The 7,703-nt window shown below is 41.7% G+C and overlaps 1 non-coding gene across 1 annotated transcript; it reads left to right on the top strand.

Annotated features, from left to right (window-relative positions):
* The first annotated feature begins 2,019 nt into the window (after positions 1-2,019).
* Positions 2,020-2,130, top strand: LOC112067211 (U6 spliceosomal RNA). The gene has a single exon (XR_002893153.1). It is a non-coding gene; the product is annotated as a U6 spliceosomal RNA (small nuclear RNA).
* The last annotated feature ends 5,573 nt before the right edge of the window (positions 2,131-7,703 follow it).

The raw sequence follows: 7,703 nt of genomic DNA on the forward strand, positions 1-7,703 counted from the left end.
AACTCATTATTTACCCTTCCCTACTGGAACTTACCCCGTTTCACACCCCATTTTCCCCCCACGTTAGTAAATTCATTATCTTCTACTCAACTCCTCAAACCAAAAACTAGGAATCACCACAGTTGTTCCCTTCCCCTCACATCTTGCCCCACATCCAAAGCATCAGTAAATCCTACTGCATTTACTTAAAGTACCTCTCGAAGCTGTTCCACCTCACTGCTACTTCCCTTGTCTAATCCAACCTTCTCTAACTAGATTGTGGGCTTTCATTCTTGCCCACCCTCCATTCTCCACAAAACAGCTGAGGAATCTGTAGAATGTAAACCAGATCACGTCACTCCCCTGCTTAGAACACGGGTGGTTTCCCGTTACTCTTAGAGTAAAATCTAACCTCCTTTCTCTGACTCACAAAGCCCCACGAGATCTGGCCCCACATGGTCTGTCCTTCTCCTGCTCATTCCCTGGATCCCCTTTTTGCTCCTAAAGGAACCCAGAAGCCAACTCATCCCCATCTAAGACCTTTGCATGCTGTTCCCTCTACCTGAAAAATATTTCTTCCACTCCTTCACAGCCATGTCTTTGTCACTTAAGTCGTAGCTCAAATCTACTTCCTCAGAGAGGCCTTCATTCACTGTCACATACAGCATTTTATTTTCTTCAGAGCAATTTTCATAATCTGGAATTGTCTTGTGCATTTACTTCTTAATACACCCTCTCTCATAAAAAAGAGTGAAATAATGCCATTTACAGCAATATGGATGAACCTAGAGATTATCATACTAAGTGAAGTAATACATGATATCACTTATATATGGAATCAAAAAAAATGATACAAATGAACTTACATACAAAACAGAAATAGACCCACAGACATAGAAAACAAACTTATGGTTACCAAAGAGGAAAGTGGGGAAGGGATAAATTAGGAATACGGGATTAATAGATAAGCACCACTATAAAAATAGATAATCAACAAGGACCTACTGTATAGCACAGGGAACTATACTCAATATTTTATAATAACTTATAAGGGAAAAGAATCTGAAAAAATAGATATTTATGTACATATAACTGAATCACTTTGCTGTACACCTGAAACCAACACATTGTAAATCAACTATACTTCAGTTAAAAAATATATATACCCTCTCTTCAGTAGAATGCAAGCTCCCTGAAAGCAGGAAAACTTTTCATCTTGTTTAGCACTGTATCTCTAGTGCCAGAAAGTAGTTTCAGTGCAGTAACTTTTGAATGAATGCAAAAATTATATATAATCATATATATCTATACGAGTATAAGACCTGTAAAATTATCTACTGGTTCTGACTCATACCATTGGTCTGGAACCCCAGTCACTCTCTGGAGTTAGTGGGGGACACCTCACGATGAATACTTTTTATCTTTTAATTGAGGTTAAAGATAAGTCATCACTTGGGGCTTCCCTGGTGGAGCAGTGGTTGAGAATCCGCCTGCTGATGCAGTGGACACAGGTTCGTGCACCGGTCTGGGAAGATCCCACATGCCGCAGAGCAGCTAGGCCTGTGAGCCATGGCCGCTGAGCCTGTGCGTCCGGAGCCTGTGCTCCGCAATGGGAGAGGCCACAACAGTGAGAGGCCCGCGTACCGCAAAAAAAAAAAAAAAAAAAAAAGATAAGTCATCACTGATTCTATACAGTATGCATAAAGGCCAAAAAGGTTAAAGATAAGTCATCGCTGATTCTATACAGTACGCATAAGGCCAAAAAGAGAAGGTCCCACATTTGAAGTAGAGATTAGATTGGGGCATTTTATATGTCGGAGAGGGAGGGTTGAGCAATATTTGAGAATTTACAGTGATGGGGAGTATAGTAGCTGAAATATTAATTCCTGGAGGATCAATTATGGTGTAGAGCAAAGAGCACTGGACTTGCTGTCAGAAGTCCTGCTTTGAGTCCTGACTCTGCCACTTAGTTGCTATGGCAATGTAAACAAATCACGTATGTCCCTGAGAATCAATTTCCTTATCAAGAAAACTGGAAGTGTGCTCACTTCAGCAGCACATATACTATATAAAATTGGAATGATACAGAGAAGATTAGCATGGCCCCTGCTCAAGGATGACACACAAATTCGTGAAATGTTCCATATTTTTAATACAAATTAATTTTAAAAAAGACAAGAAAACTGGAGGTAATGTCTGTTTCGTATTTTCCAATTACAAATACTGGCCAATACTAATTCCCTCCAAAGTCTGAAGGAGATTCTAGAGTAGGCAAAGTCTCAGCTAGTGATCAATTCATAGAAAATTAGAATTATTTTCACTTGATGTTTCCTGGTTATCATCAAAGATTCTTCCAGAACAGGTATAGGAGTGGTAGAGAATATATCCATTTAACAATAACTGTGTCCCGTTAGGATTATAGAACAACTTTCTAATAACACACTTGGCTTATTTTGGGTTTTTCTCCAACATCTCCATGGACTATGTTTGTTGGAATTTGGCTTGGATTCCAGTTATTTTCCAATAATAACACATGAAAGTGAGGGCACTCTCACATCTTTAACCTGGGCAAGCCCTCATAGTGAGCACAACTTTAGGAATGAGAACACCTCAGGGAGCCATGTACTAAGCCCCCAGAGTGCCTTATTCCTACCAGAGGGGAGGAGAAGCTTGCAGAAATCACCAGCTACCTGGCCTCTAGTTGGGTGAAGGCTTTGATTCCTCCGGGAGTCGAATTGGCTTTTAAAGGCACAGTCTACAAAGTCAACTATTTGATGAATGTGGCACATTTGTAACACGAACTCAGCCTAGCCTGATGTGGGTGAAGAAATAGCTCTAGCTCATGAGAGCGTGAGACCTCCCACTACTAAGTAAAGTAGCAAATAAGCTATTTCTTAGTTAATGAAAGATTCCTTCGAGAAAAACAATAGGCCAGTAAGGTTACTGTTGACCTTGAAAGTGGGAAGGGAGAAGCAGAAGAAGAATATCAGAGGAAGAAGCCTCATTTAAGAACCCTATCAGTGAGCAGTGCTGCTTCATGTTTTCTAGTGTCATCTGCTGCACATAATTGACCATAGGAGCAATGCTAAGACTACCACAGGGGGTATTTTCAGAGCAAATCAGTATCAAGAGTCAGTAGGCACAGAGGAAGAAGAATTGGGGTTGGGGAAGGGAAGCTAGGGCTCATAGTAATGGATATTCTTCTCACCTGAAGCACTATTTGATGGTCTGAATTACAAAACTTATTCTCCACCATCATTCGCATACCTGGAAATAACCATGCCCCAAATACCTCTCATCCAGGGTTTCTCAACCTCGACACCATTGACATTTGGGGCCAGATAATTCTTTGTTGTGGAGGGGACTGTCTTGTGCACTGTAGGATGTTTAGCAGCATCCCTGACCTCTTCCCACTAGATGTCTGCAGCCCTGCTCTGTAGAGATAACCAAAAATGTCTCCAGACCTTGCCGAATGTCCCCTGGGGGCAAAATCCCCCCCAGCTAAGACCACTGCTGTAAGTTGATTGAAGCTCTCAAAAGATAGTTCTAGAGAAATGTCTTGGGTCCTGTTTCCTATACAGGAAGTTTACGGGGAGTCCTCCTGGAAACAGCACCTGAAGGGAGTGAAGGAAGCAAGAAAGAAACACTGAACATAGATGCAGTTTCAATGAAGATGTCAATTGATCCCTTGGGGAGCTCTGGAGCCCTCTGTGGTTGTCCCAGATCCAGGCAAGGTGCTGAGTCCTCCTCCTACTCATTGAATAGGGCACAACCTTGTCAAGGCTCCCTTCCACAGAGGGCAGTGCCCCAGGAGAACTCAGCTATGAGCTGTGCTCCGGGCATCAGGAGAATGAGCTCCCCAGTCCTGAAAGGGGCTCTAAGCACAGCACCACAGTGCCCACTAACTGAAGAGAAAAACTTCAAATATCTCAAAACCATGGTCATAAAGACTGAGCTTGGCTGCCTTTAGAATTAACTGCTAGAAGGCCTCTATTTGACAATCACAATGTTCTTTCATAATCCAGTGCTGTAACGGTCCGAGAAAATTAAGAGCTACTTCTGACCCTAATCATTTTTTAAATGGATCTAACGGGCCGAGAAAATTAAGAGCTACTTCTGACCCTAATCATTTTTTAAATGGATGTAATTTGAATGCAGTTTTCATAGATTCATAAGTTGGTTTTTATATGTTAGCATACAGATAAAACTCACATGAAGCTGCCTTAAACCATGCTAACTAAAGCTCTTTTTCAAGAAAGTGTTTGAAGCTCCCTTGGAAATGGTCAGTGGGTACTGATTTGTTTTGTGAAGGAATAAAGTTGGGAAATTTCCTCTGACTCTCTGAGCCAAAGTGAGTGTTCCACAAGGTGACGGGACTGTTGCAAATCACTCCTGGCAAAATGCTTGCTGGGTTGGTTGTGACAGACTGGAACTTGGCCCCTGTTGCTATAATTCAGTCTCTTCTCCTGAAAATGTAATCTTTTTTTTTTTTTTTGCGGTACGCGGGCCTCTCACTGTTGTGGCCTCTCCCATTGCGGGGCACAGGCTCTGGACGCGCAGGCTCAGCGGCCATGGCTCATGGGCCCAGCCGCTCCACGGCATGTGGGATCTTCGCGGACCGGGGCACGAACCCGCGTCCCCTTCATCGGCAGGCGGACTCTCAACCACTGCGCCACCAGGGAAGCCCTGAAAATGTAATCTTTAAACAGCAACGGCACAACACCAGGTGCTCTGCCTTGCATGATCTCACTTAATTGTAAAATAACAACCCCGAGACCATCTGAAGCACTGTTCTTAGTCCCATTTTACAGAGGAAAGCTGAGGCTGAGAGGGTTTATTTACACTAAGTCACCCAGTTAGCCTGGTAAGTGGCCAGGCTGGGACCCAGATCCTGGTCTGTCTGACTGCAGAGTACCACCTTTTGTTTCTTTATGTAAATATCCTGCATCATGGAATAGCTGGTTTTCTTTGTATGCAAATCTCTAGACCCTGCAACTATTGAAGGAAGAAGTACCATAACAAGCACTGACTTTTGTTCACCAGCCAGACACATGCATAGTCAGTCCTCAGCCACTCTCTTGAAATTTCACAAGAGAGGAGGAGCTATGAATATGCTCACAAAACACTTCCCCATATGTTTTCTCAGTCCTTACAACAACCCTCGGGGGTAGGGAATAGTGTCCTGACATCTTAGGTGATGAGAAAAGGCCCAGAGAAGGGACTTGGTCAGTCAGCTGCTAAGTGGTGCTGAGGTTTGTTTCCAAGCTCTGTTCTCTCAGCACCGCCGGCAGTAGTTTCTGGACTCTCCCTTCAGGAGAACCCTTCCCAACTTGAGTTCTATCTGGAGGTTGGCCAGACCTCCTCTTGTACCACTGGTCCCATGTTTGGAGATGTGGTGACTGCTTTGATCTGGCTGTTGTTTCTATGGCACCTATAACTAAATAAATATATCAAACTAGAACAGGGTGTAAAATGTTTACTTTTGGCTTTACTCGGCACTAATAGCATAAATTGTGCAGTGGGAAGAAAGCCTAGAGAAGGATTTTACCTGAAGCCACACAGATCAGGTAATGGAGCAAGAAATAGCAAACAGTCCTATCTGGGTTCTGTGCCCTTTCCCACATGCTGTGTTCTAACTGCAAAATGCAGGCAAAGTAACGTATTTGACTTTTCTTTGAGGTGCAAATGATGAAGATTTTTCTCAGTGTTTTGAATTCTTGGAAATGAAAAGGAGCCGAAAAACTTTTAATGGAACTGTGATCACACACAGAAATTGTCTCAATAAATGAAAGAGGAAGAGGGAAAATGGTGTGGCCTTGAAACTCAAAGATGTGAATGCTACCCACATATTTTATGTGAGTGTGTGTGTACGTGATCAGAGCTAACATTTATTGAGCACATACTATACCAGGCATTGCTCGAACGAGCACTTTAAATGTATTCACTCCTTTAATGCTCACAGTATCCTTTGAGTTTGGTGATATTATTTTCCCCATTACACAGGTGAGGAAATTAAAATCCAGAGGAAATAAATAACTTGCCCACAATCTCTCAGCTAGTAAATAGCAAAGCAGGGATTTAAATCCAGATCTCCTGGCTCTAAAATCTACACTCTTAACCTCCATGCTAGACAGAGACAATTCTTTGCTAGGGAGAGGACTTGCTTCATGGACCTGCCTCATAGGCACAGAACCTGTGCAAGGCAAAGGCCCCTGGGCTCAGAAGGGTCCACACTTGGTTTAGTGCCCTGCTGTCACTGTCTTCAAATTCTTAACAATTTTGAGCAACGGACCCTACATTTTCATTTTGCACTAGACCCAGAACTTATGTAGTTGATTTTGGGTAGGGAATACTTATTAACAAAATTATTTTTTAAGAACATTACTTCAGTTTATATTATCCTCTTTGATTATTTGGGTTTTAAAAAACTGAATGCCTTTGTATCTGTCATTGGTACCCTTTGGATGTGCTTGAATTTGCACAAGTATCTTAGAAAAATTTAAGTTTAGAAAGATTTGTCTTTCCCCCAAAATCCGAATTCTAATTCACTAATTTGGTAATGGCTTCCCGCTCCCAGACACTAGTCTGTATTCAGCCATGGGCAAGGGCACATCATAGACAGGACCCAGACCATCTCTCCAGGTTAAAATTAGAGTCTTGGTTAAGGACTGATGAGGAAGGAATAGAAGGGTCTTCAAAGAACATTTTATCCAGATGGACAAAATGCAGGAACAATTTAGCAGTGGGGAGGGCTTTTTAAAAACTGGCCATTCCCTAGGAGGCCAGTGTTGTACGCAGTGTTTTCTCCTCCAGAGTCACTGGGTATGTTGTGTGTAAGTGTTTGAAGGACTGAGGTGGTGCTCTGTTGTGTATGGACGTGAAGAAGTTATATAATTTGACTAAAGGTGAAAGCCACTCTCAAAGAAAGCGATCATAGACTAACAGAGACTAGTATTTCAGGAAGAAGGTTCAGAGGAAGCCAGTAATTTTTTAAAGAAAATTTTTTTAAAGAAATTTTTAGAATGTATTTGTTGACTGACTTAATTTAGATACGAAGACTCCTTGTGAAAAAATGAGTAGGTAGGTGATAAGAAGTCCAAATGAACTAGCTGTCTCTTTATTGTTATTTTTGAACCGTAATATACAAACTTCAACAGACCTAAAGTGAAATACAGAGAAAATTACGTCTCCTTCCCTCCCTGTTCCTTACCCCCAATCCGATCCCTTCCCTGAGGGTAATCCCAGTTACCTGTTTCTTGTGAATCTGCCCAGGCATATTAGGGCCAGCTGGGTCTTTGTTAAAAAAAAGAAAAGAAGATCAAAATAAAGTAGAGAGAAAGAAACTATGTACTTAAACTGGAAAATCTGAGACATAATTGGTATTATCAAAATAAGTGGAATCTAGGGCTAATAGCTAAGGAGATGTATAAATAGTGAAGGGTTGAAGTCAAAATGCAGAAGAATTTAAATGTTTTCCTTTTTTAAAACAGAAAGAAAATGATGAAAGGAGTCACGTCGAAAAAGATAGGGAGTGTTAAGGTTTTTTTATATTCACCCAAATCCCAAAATATGTCGAGTGAAGACTTCCCTGGCAGTCCAGTGGTTAAGACTCTGTGCTTCCAATGCAGGGGTTGTGGGTTGGATCCCTGGGTGGGGAACTAAGATCCCACATACCACGCAGCCAAAAAAAAAAAAAAAAAAAAAAAATATATATATATATATAT

This window comes from Physeter macrocephalus, chromosome 5 (genome assembly GCF_002837175.3).
Source record: "Physeter macrocephalus isolate SW-GA chromosome 5, ASM283717v5, whole genome shotgun sequence".
NCBI lineage: Eukaryota > Metazoa > Chordata > Mammalia > Artiodactyla > Physeteridae > Physeter > Physeter macrocephalus.